Source organism: Eutrigla gurnardus, assembly GCF_963514095.1.
Source record: "Eutrigla gurnardus genome assembly, chromosome: 4".
Lineage (NCBI taxonomy): Eukaryota > Metazoa > Chordata > Actinopteri > Perciformes > Triglidae > Eutrigla > Eutrigla gurnardus.
Window position 1 is genome coordinate 10,191,575 of NC_139918.1, and position 18,767 is coordinate 10,210,341.

At 49.9% G+C, this 18,767-nt stretch overlaps 1 protein-coding gene and 1 long non-coding RNA gene across 2 annotated transcripts in view; both read left to right on the forward strand.

The window, feature by feature from the left end:
• Positions 1-18,767, forward strand: part of LOC311012983 (WD repeat-containing protein 37) — a 265,141-nt gene that overhangs the window by 236,448 nt on the left and 9,926 nt on the right. The gene's annotated exons all lie outside the window — the stretch shown is intronic.
• Positions 2,690-4,330, forward strand: LOC311013059. Its single transcript, XR_014597102.1, has 3 exons — positions 2,690-3,016; positions 3,086-3,277; positions 3,939-4,330. It is a non-coding gene; the product is annotated as an uncharacterized lncRNA (long non-coding RNA).

The following is an 18,767-nucleotide window of genomic DNA, read 5'->3' on the forward strand; positions in this document are numbered from 1 at the left end:
TATTTGGGCCACATCATTTCGGCTGAGGGTGTTTCCACTGACCCAAGCAAGGTTGAAGTGGTAGCTAATTGGCAGCCCCCAACTACCATCTTGGAGCTTCGGTCCTTTCTTGGGTTCTCCAGTTACTATCGTCGCTTCGTCGAGGGCTTTGCCAAGTTGGCTGCCCCTTTACATCGCCTTGTCGCCGAGCTTGTGGGATCCAAGTCCAAGCGGTTGGAACACCGGGTTTCTGAAAAGTGGACAGAAGGACATCAGCAGAGCTTTGAAGCTTTAAAAACCAAGCTCACCACAGCTCCGGTCCTTGCATATGCCGACTTTTCGCTTCCATTCATCTTGGAAGTCGACGCAAGTCATGGAGGCTTGGGCGCCGTGCTCTCGCAGGAGCAGGAAGGAAAAGTTCGGCCTATAGCATTTGCCAGCCGAAGTCTCAGACCGACCGAGCAAAATCCAGCCAATTACAGCTCTATGAAGCTGGAGTTTTTGGCACTGAAATGGGCTATGACGGACAAATTTCGTGAGTACTTGCTCGGCCACAAATGTATTGTCTTCATGGACAATAATCCGCTTAGCCACCTGTCATCGGCTAAACTTGGAGCCCTTGAGCAACGTTGGGTAGCCCAACTTGCGTCATTCAATTTTGAGCTCCGTTATCGCTCTGGCAAGAGTAACACAAACGAGGATGCGCTGTCTCGCTTGCATCCACCCAGAACGGTAGATCTGGAAATGATCATCTCGGGAACATCACTTCCTCAGCCCTTGAAACAGGCTCTCCAGGTCCGGGGGCCCACTGCCTGTCAGGCTGCTGTCCAGGCCTTGCCTCAGCATTTGCCTGTGGACATTGGAGAACTTCAGCGAGTTGACCCCGTGACCCAGGAAGTTCTTGTGTTTTGGCAGCAGAAACGATACCCAAATCATGACGAACGCAAGCGGTTATCCCCACAAGCTTTGGCGCTCCTCAAGCAGTGGGGCCGTTTGCTTGAACAGGCTGGAGTGGTATACCGCCAAGTATCTCGCTCCGATGGGGGGGAAGCGGGCCTCCAGGTGCTCTTACCTGCTGCGTTAAAGGACAAAGTCCTCACGGAGGTCCATCAAAACCATGGCCACCAGGGTGTAGGCAGGACTTTGGAATTGCTCAGGCAGCGGTGCTATTGGCCGGGGATGTCATATGATGTGAGGCGCTGGTGTCAAGCTTGTGAGCGGTGCCAAGTGGCTAAGGACTCCGGGCCACCAGTTCGTAGCTTCATGGGACATCTGCTTGCGTCAGAGCCTAATGAAATCCTGGTAATGGACTTCACCCTGCTCGAACCAACCCATAACGGGCTGGAGAATGTCCTCCTATTGACTGATGTTTTCAGCAAATACACTCTTGCCATTCCCACTCGTGACCAGCGCGCCTCTACAGTGGCACAAGTGCTCGTCGCAGAGTGGTTCTCGAAGTTTGGTGTGCCAGCGCGCATTCATTCCGACCAGGGTCGCAATTTCGAGAGTGCGCTCATTAAACAGTTGTGCAGTTTTTACAACATTGAAAAATCTCGCACCACACCGTACCATCCTGCAGGTAACGGTCAGTGTGAGCGTTTCAATCGCACTCTTCATGACTTGCTGCGCACTCTGCCTACTTCTCGAAAGCGTGAATGGCACTCTTGTCTACCTCAGGTACTGCACGCTTACAACTCCACTCCGCACCATTCCACCGGGGAATCGCCGTTTTTCCTCATGTTTGGACGAGAGGCAAGGCTCCCCGTTGACTTCTTGCTGGGGAGAGTGCAGGATCCTGTTGGGGGGACAGTAAACGACTGGGCTCGGGAGCATCAGACCCGGCTACACTTGGCTTTTGAAGGCGTCCGGGACAGGCTGAAGGAGGCAGCCCAACGTCGGAAGGAAAACCATGATCAGTTTGTCCGGTCAGAGCCGCTTGTGGTGGGCCAGTCAGTGTTGTTAAAGGAGTTTGGTTGGACGGGTCGTCATAAGATCCAGGATAAGTGGAATCATGTGGTGCATCGGGTGATTAAAGCTCCCCACGGCAATGGTGCGGTGTATACAGTTGCACCAGAGGTCGACCTGGCCAAGGTCAAACGGGTACATCGAACACTGCTAAAGGTCATAGTTGAGACGGTTGCTACAGGCGACACCTCTGCTCCTCTTTCCATCTCACTTGACCGGCCTGCAGCATCTGAGAGCTCATCTGATGACGAGGACTTGATGGCTGTGGTAAGGGATACTGTTCCCCCACCAAGTGGTCACCTTGCTGGAAGAGTCCAACTGGCCCCTGCTTCGGTGACACCTGTTGCCTCGACAGTTCGGTTGCCTTCTGCTCTTTCAGCCCCTTTGGCTGCTCCCTTTTCTGGGAGTAGCGACACTGCTGTGCTGCATACGGCACCATTGCCCTTAGCACTTCCTGCCCTGTCGACGGTACAGCCACCTTCAGTCAGCACCGCTCCCCAAGCAGTCTTTCCTCCAGGGAATGAGGAAGCCGTCAGGCGACGGACAGCCCGATCCACAGCTGGCCAACACTCAAACCTCCATCGCTTACCTAGGCCCACCAATGAGGTTGTTCAGGCTGGGCCTTCAGCCGTTCAGTCAAATGCTGTCTCTGCTTTCTTTAGACCGTGGTCTTAGAGTTGGGATCCTTATTTAAGGAGCATCGTCGGGTCGACGATGAAAATGGGGAGGGTGGATTGTAGTGGTATGAGGCACCACTGCCATATTGAACCCCGGGGTCTGCTGCACCACGCCCTCTCTGGCTTATTAGCCAATAGTTGCTCGAACTGAGGGGATAAAGGTAGGCTGTGTTCTTCCGCCTGACCTCTCGCTTCCTGCCTCTTCGGCCCGCCCACTTCCAGGTCGTTGTATTCGTCGCTCACATCGGAGTACAGGTAGGCGTACCTTAGCGTGCTGTTGATGTATAGTCATGTGCGTTTCGTTTAACCATAACTCTTTTATAGATCCGGCGTTTCTATCGCAATTGGGGCGATATACTGGGGTTGTTGTATTCGTCGCTCACATCGGAGTACAGGTAGGCGCACCTTAGCGTGCTGTTGATGTATATTCATGTGCGTTTCGTTTAACCATAACTCTTTTATAGATCCGGCGTTTCTATCGCAATTGGGGCGATATACTGGGGCTGTTGACTGCTGCTGACCGGAGCATAGTCTGCTGGTCGCATGTTGCGTGGTGGCCGTCTCCCCTGCCACGCCGACCCTTTTCACTCCTCTCCCTCTTTAGAAGGGACGCTAAGTGACTGGACTGAACTGGGGTTTTTGGACGCTAGCGCGACGTAAGGTGCCACGGCTACGTTGCCACCGCCGCTTCGCTGCCAGCCCGCTGCGGCTACGTTGCCACCGCTGCTTCGCTGCCAGCCCGCTGCTGCTACGTTGCCACCGCTGCTTCGCTGCCAGCCCGCTGCGGCTACGTTGCCACCGCTGCTTCGCTGCCAGCCCGCTGCTGCTACGTTGCCACCGCTGCTTCGCTGCTAGCCCGCTGCGGCTTCGCTGGTTTGGTTCGGGGTCCTGGCTGTTGCTCGTGTGGGACGCTACGAGCTTTGCCAGGACTCTCAGCCCCCTATTTGGACTGCGTGTGTGTGTGTGTGTAACCAAGGTTCGGTTTAATTGTTTTGTTTATCATTTGAATAATGGTATAATTTCTTTTGGTAATTTCTTAGTAGTTTGGTTGCTTATTGTTTTGTTTGGGTAATTAATTGGTTTATTTGGGGGAATTTATGGTAATTTAGTTTCATCAGGGATTTATTTGTTTCAATTGATTAATTGAGTTGGTATCTCTGGCCAGAGACTCTTTAATTTCCTTTTTCTTTTGTTTAGTTGATTTATTAATTGAAATTAATACTTTCTCATTTGTTGGTTGATCAGTTTGTTTGTTTGTTTGTTTGTTTTTCTTTTACTTTGAGCCCTTTTAATCGTGTTATCCTTTCTTCCCCCTAGAGCTGAAGGCCGACGGTGGTGGTGGTGGTCCCCTTGGGTGATGGTGATCCCCTTGTGCGTGTGATCCTCGTTTAATATTTTCTTGGTGTGCACATCACGTTTTTGCTGTGTGAGTGGGGTGCTCTTCTTTTTGTTCTGGATTACACCTTCCCCCTGTTGACCCCTCTTCCAGTCGGTAAGCCTCAGCCTGCAACCCCCTTCTCAGTTGGGCTTCTTTTTGGTTATGAGCCAAACCTTGTGATTTTAAATAATTATTACAATCAATAAAACCTTTGTTTAATCATTGAACTCCGTCTCCTGCCCTCCCTGAGCAAACGAACCTGTGTCCTTTAGTGGGCTAGTGATCCTTAGTATGGGTCCTTGGGCCCTAACCCAAGGTGGCGTTGTTGGCAACAGATCTCATACGTAACAATAGGAACAACCCCCGTGTTGCCACATTAATATTTCACAAAAATGTTTAATATATACTATACAGTATATATATACACGTTCCACCACGAATCATCATTCACCTGTCTCCTTGTTCATTCAGATACTTGATTGACTGGCACACAGACAATCTTATTTCCCAGTGAAACAGGAAACAAGTAAACGCAGGCAGGACATAAGGTCGGGAGGAATTTGATGATTCAAAAGATTAGCTCACCACCTTCTCTCTCGTTCGTACGGGCCCTTGCCGTCAGTCGCTATTTGACGTTCTGGGAGTGAGACTGTTGGCCAAACACGTTGCTTCCATGCTTCTCCGATATAGCCTCTTATTTCTGTGGTGTTTCCATTAGCGACAGTCGTCATCCCCTTGACCATTCTTCAGGCAAACACATTACACATACATACATCAACATAAATAAAAAGAGAGCTCTCTATTTTTTTTTGCTGGCCAGCCATTTATTTTTATTTTGAAAGGACAATTGAAAGACTCTTTTATAAAACACCTGATCGGTGATTCTTTTTATTTTATTTTATATGTTTATGGGGTAAATACTCCCTGAACTAACGGACTATTAACTCAGACAAAGTATTCAAGTGTTTTTTCCTTTTCTATCAAAGGGAATTTTTTAACTTCATTTATTTTTATATAAAAAAGTGAATGTTTTCACAACTGCCACGTCGCTTCTTCTTCTTCGTGTGGAAGGTGTGTGAGAGGAAGAGCTGAGAGTGAATTTTTTTCGTTTTTTTGTCCTTTGGGCTTTAATGGCATTTTGGTTGTGGGTGCATTAGTTACTTGGTTTTGTGTTATGGTGAGTTTTATTTCAATTCACAGTAGTTTTGTGGGTTTTTCCAGCCCAGCCTTGGTCTGGTTGGAGGGCCACGCAGACGCCAGTATGGTGGCTGGTGGCTTCTCCAAGCTGTCGCGGAGGCACGGCATCAAGACTGGTGCCGGGTCTCCGTGCAGCGTGGAGGAGGTGGCGCTGGCTGTGGGGGAGATCGTCGGGCACAGTTCAGTAAAATCTGCCGCCCGTGTGAATAAGGCAGTGGTTCTATTTTTGGAGAAGGTGGAGCAGGTGAACACGCTGGTGGAGACGGGGATTACCGTGAACGGGCTGTTTGAGCCGCTGCTGCCGCTGACGCAGCCGGCGACTCGGATCACCCTGTCTAACGTACCTCCGTTTATTAGTGATGAGTTCCTGATCAAAGAGTTGTCTCGCCACGGAAGAGTCATCTCCCCGATTAAAAAAATGCTGTCGGGGTGTAAGTCGCCTCTACTGAGACACGTCGTGTCTCATCGCAGACAGCTCTTTATGATATTGAACAATAAAACGGAGGAGTTCAGTTACTGCAGTGAAATGTCTCACATCCAATTAACTGACAGTCAGGAAAAAAAACTGTACCCTGAAAAAATGTTTAAGCTGTTCCTGCAGCGAACCAAAGGGGTGAAGGGCCTTGATCTGGAGCAGCATTTTCCAGATCTGCTCAACTTTTACAACTCAGCTAAACAAATCATTAAAAACAAAGCAACATCAGAGCTCACTGATCAGGAGATATTCAGACTGAGAAAACAGATGATCAAAGTGAGAAAACAACTGAGGTTTTAATGATGATGAAGCTGCTGGTTTTATTTTTATCCTTAACTGTTTGTGTTTTTAACATCTCCCTCATAATGAATTATTTTAGAGTGGGGACGTTGAACGTAAACGGGGCAAGAGAGGCAAAGAAAAGGGCACTGGTTTTTGACACAGCACGAATGAAACGTATTGATGTACTGTTTTTACAGGAGGTTCACAGTGATGAAAGCAACGAGGTGGACTGGAACAAAGAGTGGGAAGGGCAGGTAGCTTTAAGCCACAACACCACACTCAGTGGGGGAGTGGGCTTCCTGTTCTCCAGAACATTCACTCCTTCTTCACTGGAGGTCGAGCACGTAGTAAAGGGGAGGTGTCTTTTAGCCAAGGCACAGTTTGAGCATCATACTCTGGTTTTTATCAATATTTATGCTCCAACCAACGGTACAGAGAGGAAGAGCTTTCTAGAAAAAGTCAGTACTAGACTGAACTGCTGCGGCCCGGACGATTTTTTATTCTTGGGTGGGGATTTTAATTGCACAGAGTACGAGTTTTTAGACCGTAATCATGCAGAGCCTCATCCAGTCTCCCACGCGCTCTGATGCAGCTGGTCCACTCTCATGGCCTTGTGGATGTGTGGAGAAGGATGCACGCAGACTGCAGACAGTACACGTGGTCCCAACTGAGAGAGAGGACAGGATCTCCTTAGCCAGACTTGACCGGTTTTATTGTTTTAAGCACCATTTCAATGTGTTTAAGGATTGTAAGATTGTAGCCTACCAGCTGGTTTTACTGATCATTCAGGCCACATGGGTAACCTATTCAAGCTAATCCAGCCAACATGTTGAAAAAGCAAACTTTAGTGCATAGTGTCAATGTGGGAGCGTTTTGCTGTAAAGTTTGAATCAAAGTCAAACTAACAATAGCCAAAGCACAACGCCTGGTTCACACTGGACGCGGAAGCGGCGTGGCGCGCCGCCGAAAATCGCGAGCGATCCGCGCACCCTCGTTCAGACCAGACGCGTATTTCTCCGCGGCAGTCGACAAGCGCTTCTGCTCAGCTGTTGTTCATTCAGAGCTAATTTTTTCCATTAAACCCCGTACAATTAATACACCATGTTTCTGTAACCAAGAAGTTTGTACACTTCTTGTATTTATCCGTTCAAAGAGAGCGAGAGAGAGAGAGAGAGAGAGAGAGAGAGAGAGAGAGAGAGAGAGAGGGACACACACACACAGACAGAGAGTGTGTATGGTAGTAGACAGTAGTTGTGCAGATATACCGTTGAAATACACATTTTTTTTATCTACTCTTCACATTTATTAAATGTATTGTCTCTTCCTGTTTCCCAGTGCGAGTTGAGATACACAAATATGATCGCGTTTGTCAATCGCGGTATTTTATTTTGAAAATTGCTTTTATTTTGAAAATTGACCGGATTGTTTCGTGTTTCTCTGTGTGATTTCCTGCCAGAATTGACGCGTTCACTCGCGCGGCACGCGCAAAAAATAGACCAGACGCCGAAACGATCGCTTCACGGCGCGGGAGGGCCACGCGTATTCGCGGCGCTCCGCGTCCAGTGGGAACGACACCATAGTTTAACAGGGGCGCCGAATGGAAGCGGGCTCCGCTACGCGTCTATTCGCGGCGCTTCCGCGTCCAGTGTGAACCAGGCGTAAACCAGGCGTGATGCTTCAAACGCTAACCCTCGGTTGATTATGTTTTATGAATAGCCATGTACACAAAAAGGGGAGCTGTGAATCCTCCGCCACCAAAAGACAACAGGGCTTCCACTCCTGCTGTGGAGGAAGGGAAAATGGGTATTGCCATTTTAGGTTGCTTCTTTTTCTGTAGATTGTCCAAAATGCATCATTAAATGTGGGCTTTGTTCATAATATTCAAGCGTGTAAGTTAGAGCTTAAACTTTGTAGTCATATTTAATACATTCGTAAATTTGAAATTAGATGATGCCTGGTTGAGTCATTTCCAGCATAGGCCTAATAAAGGTTATAGATTGTGTTTCAAACTTGGCATAGGATCCCTGTCATAGCTTTTAGCTAAAGTAATTTAATATTTACAAAAATAATTTTTTGTTTTCTTTTTTGTGATCTTTGCTAATGTGTTGTGTGCAGCTCCTACAATCAAGCATGAGCTGGCAATGATCAAACTTCAGCTAGAGGGAGAGAGAGTGCGGGAAACTCAGAGAAGAAACAATAGAAATGCTGAAGTCAGATAAAGACTACCTTCAGCGTGAACTGACCAGCAAGGCTGAATTAATGACGGAACTAGTCAGACCTGGGAACAGATCGGTGGAGCCATCATCTAGTTCAGGTGATCAATTATATGCCAGGTTGTGTTGCTCCTGGGTTATTACATGAATTTTCACACATTTGAATTTTGACATCCACCATCTTGGATTGTTCTACAATGTTTGTTATAACTAGAAACACAAGAAGAAGAAAAAATATGAATTAATGTTTTAGAACTGTGTGTGTGTGTGTGTGTGTGTGTGTGTGTGTGTGTGTGTGTGTGTGTGTGTGTGTGTTTGATTTATTGCAGCAGAGTCTTCCGAGATTCAAAGTCAGGTGAAAAGACTTTTCATTTCTGATGAAGAATCTGAAGTTGCTTCCACCTTAGCCATTGACTCGCCATTGTCTGATTCGTCCTTGGAAGATGACTCCAAGAAGAAGAAAAAGCTGAAGAAGAGATCCCCAAAGTTGAGTGGAAGCCCCAAACCAGAAACCAGTCGTGTTCGAGGTAAGATTGTTTTATATATCAGTAATGAGTGAAATTGACTGTTTTAACTGTTTTAACTGTGTTTTTTAACGGCTTGCATAAAAAAACATTAAATATAAACCACGAACTAATAATAATTAATAAAAAGATAGAACAGACTGTATTTTACCAAAAAAGTGAATTATTTTTGACAGTATGTCATTATCTGTAAGACTTTTTGTGGTCCCCAAGAGATAGCCAGTTCACAAACAAAATCAAAAGACTTAAATGATTCCAGAGGGGATTTTGTGTAATGTTACTGTGCTCTCATAAAATGATAGAGCAGAAATAGAAAGAGAGAAAGAAAAAATAGAACAAAAGATGTTAAGTATACATACAACATTATGTACTCTCCTTTCATATATTGCACATACCAGTTAATGCATTCTCTTTACAATGACAGATGAACTTTTTTTTCTTTCAGTGAAAAACATCACGAAAACATCACGAAACATCACGAAAAGGTACTAGCGGGCGGGACCGCTCAGGAGGCCGGGCATGAGGGCGACCTAGCGGGCGGGACCGCTCAGGAGGCCGGGCATGAGGGCGACCTAGCGGGCGGGACCGCTCAGGAGGCCGGGCATGAGGGCGACCTAGCGGGCGGGACCGCTCAGGAGGCCGGGCATGAGGGCGACCTAGCGGGCGGGACCGCTCAGGAGGCCGGGCATGAGGGCGACCTAGCGGGCGGGACCGCTCAGGAGGCCGGGCATGAGGCGACCTAGCGGGCGGGACCGCTCAGGAGGCCGGGCCTGAGGACGACCTAGCTGACGTGGCCGCTCAGGAAGACGACGTGGAGCAGGCATAGGACGACCACCCGTCTGGACAGGAACGGGTGACGAGCGGACCTCCCGAAGGCTGCGTGGAGCAGGCGTCGGACGGACCCCCGTCTGGACAGGAACGGGTGACGAGCGGACCTCCCGAAGGCTGCGTGGAGCAGGCGTTGGACGGCCCCCCGTCAGAACAGGAACGGGTGACGAGCGGACCTCCCGAAGACTGCGTGGAGCAGGCGTAGGACGGCCCCCCGTCTGGACAGGAACGGGTGACGAGCGGACCTCCCGAAGGCTGCGTGGAGCAGGCGTCGGACGGCCCCCCGTCTGGACAGGAACGGGTGACGAGCGGACCTCCCGAAGGCTGCGTGGAGCAGGCGTGGGGCGGCCCCCCGTCGGAACAGGAACTGGTGACGAGCGGACCTCCCGAAGGCTGCGTGGAGCAGGCGCGGGACGGTCCCCCGTCGGAACAGGAACTGGTGACAGGCGAACCCCCAATAGGCTGCGAGGAGCAGGTGTGGGACGGTCCCCTGTCTGGGCTGGTGCCGGACGATCCTCCGCCGGGACTGGTGACGGACGGGCCGCCGACTGAAGACCACTGGAGAGTGTCGACCGGATCGCCGACTGAAGACCACTGGCAGGTATCGACCGGACCGCCGACTGAAGGCCAATGGCAGGTGTTGACCGGACCGCCGACTGAAGACCACTGGCAGGTGTCGACCGGACCGCCGACTGAAGACCACTGGCAGGTGTCGACCGGACCGCCGACTGAAGACCACTGGCAGGTGTCGACCGGACCGCCGACTGAAGACCACAGGCCGAGACAAGGGCTGTGACCGAGGCCTGGGCTGGATGCTTGGCTGTGGCTAAGGCCTGGGCTGGATGCTTGGCTGTGGCTAAGGCCTGGGCTGGATGCTTGGCTGTGGCTAAGGCCTGGGCTGGATGCTGGGCTGTGGCTAAGGCCTGGGCTGGATGCTTGGCTGTGGCTAAGGCCTGGGCTGGATGCTTGGCTGTGGCTGTGGCCTGGACTGGATGCTTGGCTGTGACTGAGGCCTGGACTGGATGCTCGGCTGTGGCTGAGGCCTGGACTGGATGCTCGGCTGTGGCTGAGGCCTGGACTGGATGCTTGGCTGTGGCTGAGGCCTGGACTGGATGCATGGCTGTGGCTGAGGCCTGGACTGGATGCTTGGCTGTGGTTGAGGCCTGGACTGAATGCTTGGCTGTGGCTGAGGCCTGGACTGGATGCTTGGCTGTGGCTGAGGCCTGGACTGGATGCTTGGCTGTGGCTGAGGCCTGGGCTGGATGCTTGGCTGTGGCTAAGGCCTGGACCGTTGGCTTGGACGGGCGGGCCTCCGCTGGAACTGGTGACGGACGAACCCCCGTCAGAACCGATGAGCGCAGAATCGGGGAGGCTCGCTTCCTCGTGCCGCCCCTCCTCGAGGCCGGCAACCGACGAGCCAACTGCCGGTTAGCCAGCTGGACGCTCCTTGGCCCTCCCCGGGCCAGGCGAGTACCCCAAAACGGGTCGGGGCCGGAGCCGGGAAGCTGTGCGGTGGCTACAACATAGTCTGGTGGCATGGCTGTGACTGAGGCGTGGGCTGGTGGCTTGGCTGTGACCGAGGCGTGGGCTGGTGGCTTGGCTGTGGCCTGGACTGGATGCTTGGCTGTGGCCTGGACTGGATGCTTGGCTGTGGCCTGGACTGGATGCTTGGCTGTGGCTGAGGCCTGGACTGGATGCTTGGCTGTGGCTGAGGCCTGGACTGGATGCTTGGCTGTGGCTGAGGCCTGGACTGGATGCCTGGCTATGGCTAAGGCCTGGGCTAGATGCTTGGCTGTGGATGGCCGGGGTTCAGGGGCGGAAACCAGGTGTGTAACCCAGTCAGGCAGAGAGCCCCTGAGCCACGGCCTGGAGGAAACCAGTTCCCCCGCCTCCTTCCGGAAAGTCTTCCTCTCCCCCTTGGTTTCTGCACAGTCGAAGCAGATTTGGAGGTACTGGAGGCTGTCCATAACCTCCGTAAACTCCATCCGGAAGATGGCTGGGTCCATGCTGGCTTCTGCTGCTGCCCTGCTGAGTCCTTACTGGCCAGTTCGTTCTGTCAGACCTTGGGCATGGAGGGAGGACTCAGATGCAGGGCAGTGGCAGGAAAAAGGCTTTATTTCTAAAATAACAATGAACAAACAAAAACTGCTCCAACCGGAGGAAAAACAGGCTACAAGCAAAACTACAAAAAAAAAAAACTTAACTTAACCTGTGGTGGCGTGGAACGTGACGTGGAACGTGACATGGAACGTGACGTGACAGAAGACGAATAACGAACTGGCACAAGACAAGGGGAGACGCAGACTTAAATACACAGAGGGATAACGAGCAACAGGTGACAACAATCAGGGATCAGGGATGACATCAGACCAGGGAACACATGAGGAAGGGCAAGTGACCTGAAACGAGAAGGGAGTTATTTTCAAAATAAAACAGGAAATGACAAGACAAAACCCCAAGACAAGACATTACCACACCGGCATGACAAATACAGGCTACTGTGGGCCGTAGCCAACGCCAAAATAACAACAAAGTTAGCGCTCCTCCAAACTCTCCTTTCATCCGCTAGCCTCTCTCCCTCACACGCTCGCCCCGATCTCTCTACCAACCTTGCTCTCCCTCCTCTCCACCAATCACACCACACACATTCTCCACACGCTACCTATCACAGCAGACTAACTGACAAGCGTCACAGCCTCCGAACTTGAACAGGTTCACTGACATTAAGGAAACTTAGACTTAGCCATTGCAGAACATCAACACTACAGCTTGGAATAACATCATAAAACAGAACAGTTCCATATGACATCATGTCTTCAGCAAATAGTATTCTTCGAAATAGGGTAAGCAGCAGCCAAAGAGCCACAACTTACTCTGCAGGCTCAAGTGGAAAACCATGTGAAGCAGAATATTGTTCTATTAATTACGTATTGCAGACCTCGTTGCTCAGAATGAAATTCCCGCCTTTGCACCAAAATATCCTCCCACTCTGTTTTGCAGGTTCCCGGCCGCTCATATATGATATGTTATTAGTCGTATTCTTCTTCCTCTCTTTGCAGCTATATGGAACCTGCGCTGCAAAGAAAATTATTTCCAGCTGCGATGGTAAACAACTGCTGTGAAACGGGAGTGATATTTAATTTGCAATCACAGGCCGAGACGAACAATCAGCCTGCCGGATGTGGTGGATTTGATTGAGCAACTGTATTGGACTGTCACTACTGCTGGGTTCTGGGATCGGCTGTGTAGGTCTGTGTTGTTGTGTGATTTGAGCGCCAGTAAAAGAACAGCTCGTACTGCATCCTTGCCTCCGTGTATTCATATTAGATGCTTCAGTAGGCAACCCACGAGTAATACTAGTACAACAGTAACCAGCATTACATAAAGCTACAACATGGTGTCAGAAGACGGAGTTACGGAGTAAGTCGAGGACGGTATAAAAACGAGTTAACTACTGAAGATTAGCAGGCAGCTTACAAGTGCTAGCGTGCGCGAACATGGAGCAGTTCAAGCCAGCGCCACCACTGATACTTACCGGCAATATCGCTGAAAACTGGCGCAGATGGGAGCAGCGATTTCAGCTGTATACGGTCGCTTCAGGTGCGGTTGATAAAGACGAGGAGGTTAAAATAGCCATACTACTTCATACTGTCGGTGAGGAGGCCCTGGAAGTGTATAATACGCTTACCATTCCCCAAGAAGGAGACGAACCAACGATGGAGGAAGTGCTGGTAGCATTCAGGGACTACTGCAGCCCACAAAAGAACATAGTTTTCGAACACCATCAGTTTTGGTCGCACACGATGTCATCAGGAATATCGGTGGACAGATTCATCACAGAGCTGCGTCAAAAGAGCAAAGACTGTGAGTTTGGCAGAAATGAGGATGACATGATTAGGGACGAATTAGTCTTTAGCATAAATGACACTCGTCTGAAAGAGAGACTGTTACGTGATAATGCGTCACTTTGCGCAGAGCCATAGAAACATGTAGATCTGCAGAGCTCGCCAAGACACAAATACAAGCAAGCAAGCATCACCAGTTGTCCACGACGCCGCAGTGGATGCATTAAGCAAAACAGGAGGGCAAACACACACAGGCAGCTGGAACAAGTACAAACCAATTCAGTTGCAGCCTACAGAGACTGTGCTAATAGCTTTTGGTGGAGCACGCCTACCAGCAGAAGGCGTAGCATCATTAGAATGCAGGACGTCCAAATGCGAAGCTGTGCTGAACTTTCATGTGAGTAGCTGAGCAGACAAGCCTATTCTGGGCGGAGAGGCATGTGAAGAGCTGCAACTGGTGAAAAGGGTGGATGCACTCACAGCAGCAGCTCCACAACAAGGAAAACCTCCAGCCACCAAAGAGGAGCTACTACAGAGGTATGCAGACGTCTTCACAGGATTGGGCGAGTTTCCTGGAGTTCATCACATACACATCGACCCCAGCGTCACGCCTGTGATTCATACATGCAGAAATGTACCCCTCTCTTATGGACTCACTGAGAGAGACACTCAAGGACCTACAGAACAGGAAGGTGATAGCACCTGTCAACGAGCCTACAGAGTGGGAGAACAGTCTCGTTGCCACAAGGAAAAAGAATGGTGCGCTAAGGGTGTGCTTGGACCCTTGCAACCTCAATGAGGCAGTCAAGGGCCAGCACTACTCCATTCCTACTCCCGAAGACATGCGGAGCAGACGAGCTGGGAAATCCATCTTCTCCATCTTAGATGAGAAGGATGGATACTGGCAGATTAAGCTAGATGAGCCGTCGTCTAAACTATGCACCTTCAACACGCCGTGGGGCCGGTTCCGCTTCCTCAGACTCCCATTTGGGATCAGGTCGGCCAGTGAAGTATTTCAACAGAAGAACTGTGAGACCTTTGACAACATTCCAGGGGTGTACGTCATAGCAGACGACATGATCATAGCAGCGTCATCAGAGCAGGAGCATGATGCAATCCTACAGAAAGTAATGGAGAGAGCGAAGACTGCGAACGTTAAGTTCAACAAAGACAAGATTCAGTTCAAAGTCGACACAGTAAAGTATATGGGACACATCATCACGGCAGCAGGACAGAAGGCCGACGACACAAAGATCAAAGCGATTGTCGACATGCCAACCCCAGAAGACAAGCAAAGTCTCCAACGTCTGCTGGGAATGACAAAATTCCTGGCGCAGTACATACCAAACGAAGCCTCACTTACGGCTCCTCTCAGACAGCTGCTGAAGAAGGATATAGCGTGGCAGTGGTGCCCACACCACAGTGCAGCACTACAGACATTGAAGTCTACCCTCACACAAGCCCCAGTGTTGAGGTATTATGATCACAAGCAGCCGCTGACTCTACAAGCTGACTCCTCAAAAGATGGACTGGGTGCCTGTCTGCTGCAGGACGGCCGCCCAGTGTGCTATGCCTCACGAGCGCTCACCGACACGGAAAAGAGGTACGCACAAATAGAGAAAGAGTTGCTTGCCATTGTGTTTTCTGCCAAAAGGTTCCACCAGTATGTCTATGGCAGACCAGTGACTGTGCAGTCCGATCATAAGCCTTTGGAGGTCATTATGCGTAAGCCGCTGAGCAAAGCTCCAGCGCGGCTGCAAGGAATGCTCCTACAATTACAGAGGCATGATCTCAACGTAACATACACACCAGGCAAGCACATGTACATTGCCGACACACTCTCACGCGCCACGGCAAGCAGAAACGGTGACAATATCAGTGAGAACCCCTGTGACGAGAGAGTTGTGTATGCCTTGGGAGCTACAGATGCTCTGAGTGAGGAGACACTCAGCCAACTCAAAAGGGCAACGGCAGCAGATAGCATATTACAAGCTGTGTGCGAGAAACATGTAAAAGGCTGGCCAACGAAAAAGAAAAGTCTGGACAGGAAACTACACAGCTACTGGCAAGTGAAGGACAATATCAGCACTGAGAATGACATTGTCATGGTCGGAGACAAAATCATAGTACCCAAGAGCTAAAGGAGCGTGATTTTGGAGAAGCTGCATCTGGCTCACCAAGGCGTGCAGCGCACAAAAGCCAAAGCGAGAAGAGTCCTATACTGGCCTGGGACGAGACAGAGACAATGGTGGAGAAGTGTGTGCAGTGCCAGCAGCTACAGTCCAAACACCAGGCTGAGCCACTCATACCACATCAGGTGCCAGAATTGCCGTGGATGAAAGTCGGAGCCGACATCTTCGAGCTACATGGTCAATCTTACCTGTTGTTAGTAGATTACCTGACAAAATATCCTGAAGTCCTCAACCTCTCTGACAAGACAGCTTACACAGTGATTCAGAAGATGAAATCAGTCTTTGCAAGACACGGGATTCCTAGGGAGATAGTGAGCGATCATGTCCCATTCGCCAGCTATGAGATGAAGGCATTTGCAGCCTCATGGGAGTTTAAGCTCACACACTCCAGCCCAGGTTTCCCCTCTTCTAATGGAATGGCTGAGCGGGCCATAAAGACTGTAAAACATGCACTGAAGAAAGCAACGCAGACCGGCACGACCCACATCTGGTGCTGCTGTCACTGAGGAACACGCCGGTGACAGGACTGAAAGACTCACCTGCACAAATGTTGATGGTAAGGATTTTGCGGAGCACACTCCCATGTTCCAGTGCTGTGCTGAAATAGTCAGCCCCACAGCATGTTCACAGCAAAATACAGGACCTGCAGTCCTGCCAAAAGCAACACTATGACCAGCGGGCAAAGCCACTGCCAGTGTTGACCCCAGGAGACACTGTGCACATGCAGACACGACGCGGTTGGGAGCCTGCGGTTGTCATCCAACGATGAGATGAACCACGCTCCTACACTGTTCCAACACCGGCAGGGAGGATGCAAAGGAGGAACAGGCGACATCTGAGGAAGATACACCCTAGCTTATTCAGAGGCTCTGACCTTGATGATGAACATTTGGACTCAGAGGTGCAACCTTCTCAGATTCCCGTCACAGTGGACTCACCGCCACACGCCCCCCCTCCTGTTACTATGAACAGCACACCCACATGCTACGCCAGGAGCGGCAGAGCGGTTAGGCGCCCTGCCAGATACAGTGATAACAGTGCAACTGATGTGCTATGACTAAAATGAATGCCTGTTTGTAGGTAAGATGAGCATGAGTGCCACATGACATAAGAACATTTCAGAGAACAGTATGACAACTGTGTGCTGTACATCTTGTCTTTGTCTGTACATCTTGTCTTTGTAAGATAGGACATGAACCATCTTTGTCTACTGTTACCACCTGGCTCTAAGGTGGCAACAAGGAGGGAGGCGACACACAGATAAGGTAGTTCTATTTGACAAAACTAAATGAACTCATTTAGAAATGAATGTGGTGTGTAGGTAAGAAAAGGAGTCAGTCATGTCAGCAGGGTGTGGATGTGTGGACAATATGGTGAGATGTGTGCTGTATAGTGCGACAAACCAAACAAAGGAAGGAACAATCATGGGTCTGGAGCCAGCTGCGAGAGAGAGAGAGGCTATGCAGAGGGCCGATTTATATGCCCTCTGGAGAGGCCAGCCCACATGGGCAGGTATAATCACGACCCTCCCACTCGACCCCTAACCACTCCCTGTACCTGCAACACAAAGAAGAGGTAAACAGATAGGCAGAGTGGGAGGGGTCGTCACCCCCCCCCCCCCCCCCCCTTAAAATGGAGGTCCTTACTAGGATCCCAACCTAAGGTACAAGAAAACAGAAATACTACCAACAAATACAACTATGGATTTTAATCCAGTACACTCGTACATCAATGTCACATGTGAAATGTCTATGCAACCTGCAGACAGTTGCCAATCTGGACCATCAAAGCTACCCTCTCAGCAACCTTGGTACCTGGGAAGCACATTTAAGAGAAAAAATAATAAATAATAATAAAAATAATGGTTTGTATATAGGAGGAGAGTCTATGGGTTGTATCAATAACAGCGCTTTATTAGCACAAATATCAGGAAAACATATTCCGGCAGTTAAACGTGCACGGACCTAAAAGTCAACTCAACATAGGGTTGAATTTACTCAAAAGGCGCTTTACAACAGAGTGCGCAGCGTATTTCAAGAGACTCCGCATGAGTCTGATTGGCTCATTCTATAGATGCAGGCGGAGCGTAATTTTAGCATGCCGCGGCCTGGTTGGAGCGCTGGGTATCTCCACCCACACTGGCTCATACGGTCCATCCCTCCGGGTGCTGTCATCTATGTATTGTGTGTGTATGTTGTCGAGATGCATATCATGTGCTTGTCATGTGCTCCTTCCTGGTGCGGCTACACAATGTGTCCGTTCATTGTGTGTTGTCGGGATGTATATCATGAGCTTGTCATGTGTGTGTGTGACCCAAATGTGATCCTCTCTTGTGTTTCCTGTTTTCAACGTATGGCGTACAGATGGAATGCCCTGACACAGTTTCTGACCCTCACAATAGTTTTCCACTAGCCTGAACATCTGAGTCTATGTGTAGTAATTTAAAACATGTGTGATTAGCTTATGTATTTACATTTTTCTCCACAAATCCCCCTTTTCACACCAACTAGGTGTGAACATTTTGCTTAAAGGTACTCTTTTCCTTCCTCGTCTTCCATGTCCAGGCTCCCATCCTCAAGTTCCTCATTAGCTAGTAGGGGCATCATATATTTTGGTGGGTCTTTTTCTTTAGTCAGTGCAGTTTGCACTAACCTGGAAACCATGGTTCTCAGACATGGAATGCAGCAGCACCCACAGGTGACTAGTATGGCCAGGAAGATGGCTATTGAGGCTGCTAAAGATATTATTACCGCTTTCCATTTTCCAAACACTACTTCCATCCATTTGGTGAACGGGTCATCGACCCCTGATGCTTCGTGCATTTCTTTGGAGAGTGCCCTTAGGTTTTCTAATGCTCGAGTGACTGAGCCATCTGGGGCCGTGTTATTGGGGATTATGGTACAGCAAAGTTTTCCAAACATGGCACAGACACCCCCTTTTTCAGCTAGGAGCATGTCTAGCGCCATTCTATTTTGCATAGCGATGATCGATGTGGGTGCGAGCTGCTCCGCCAGCCCTTCCACTGCATCCCTAGTGGCATTAGCGAGGCGCAAAATATTATAGTGGATATAGTTAATGCGGTCTACGTTTTTATTGGGGAGTATCCAGAGAAAGATCGATTCGAACCCTGCCCCTACTTGATTGGCCAATTTATACTCGTCTGGCACGCCTCGAGGGATACCTATGGCGTCCACGTATGTGGTCCCTCCAAA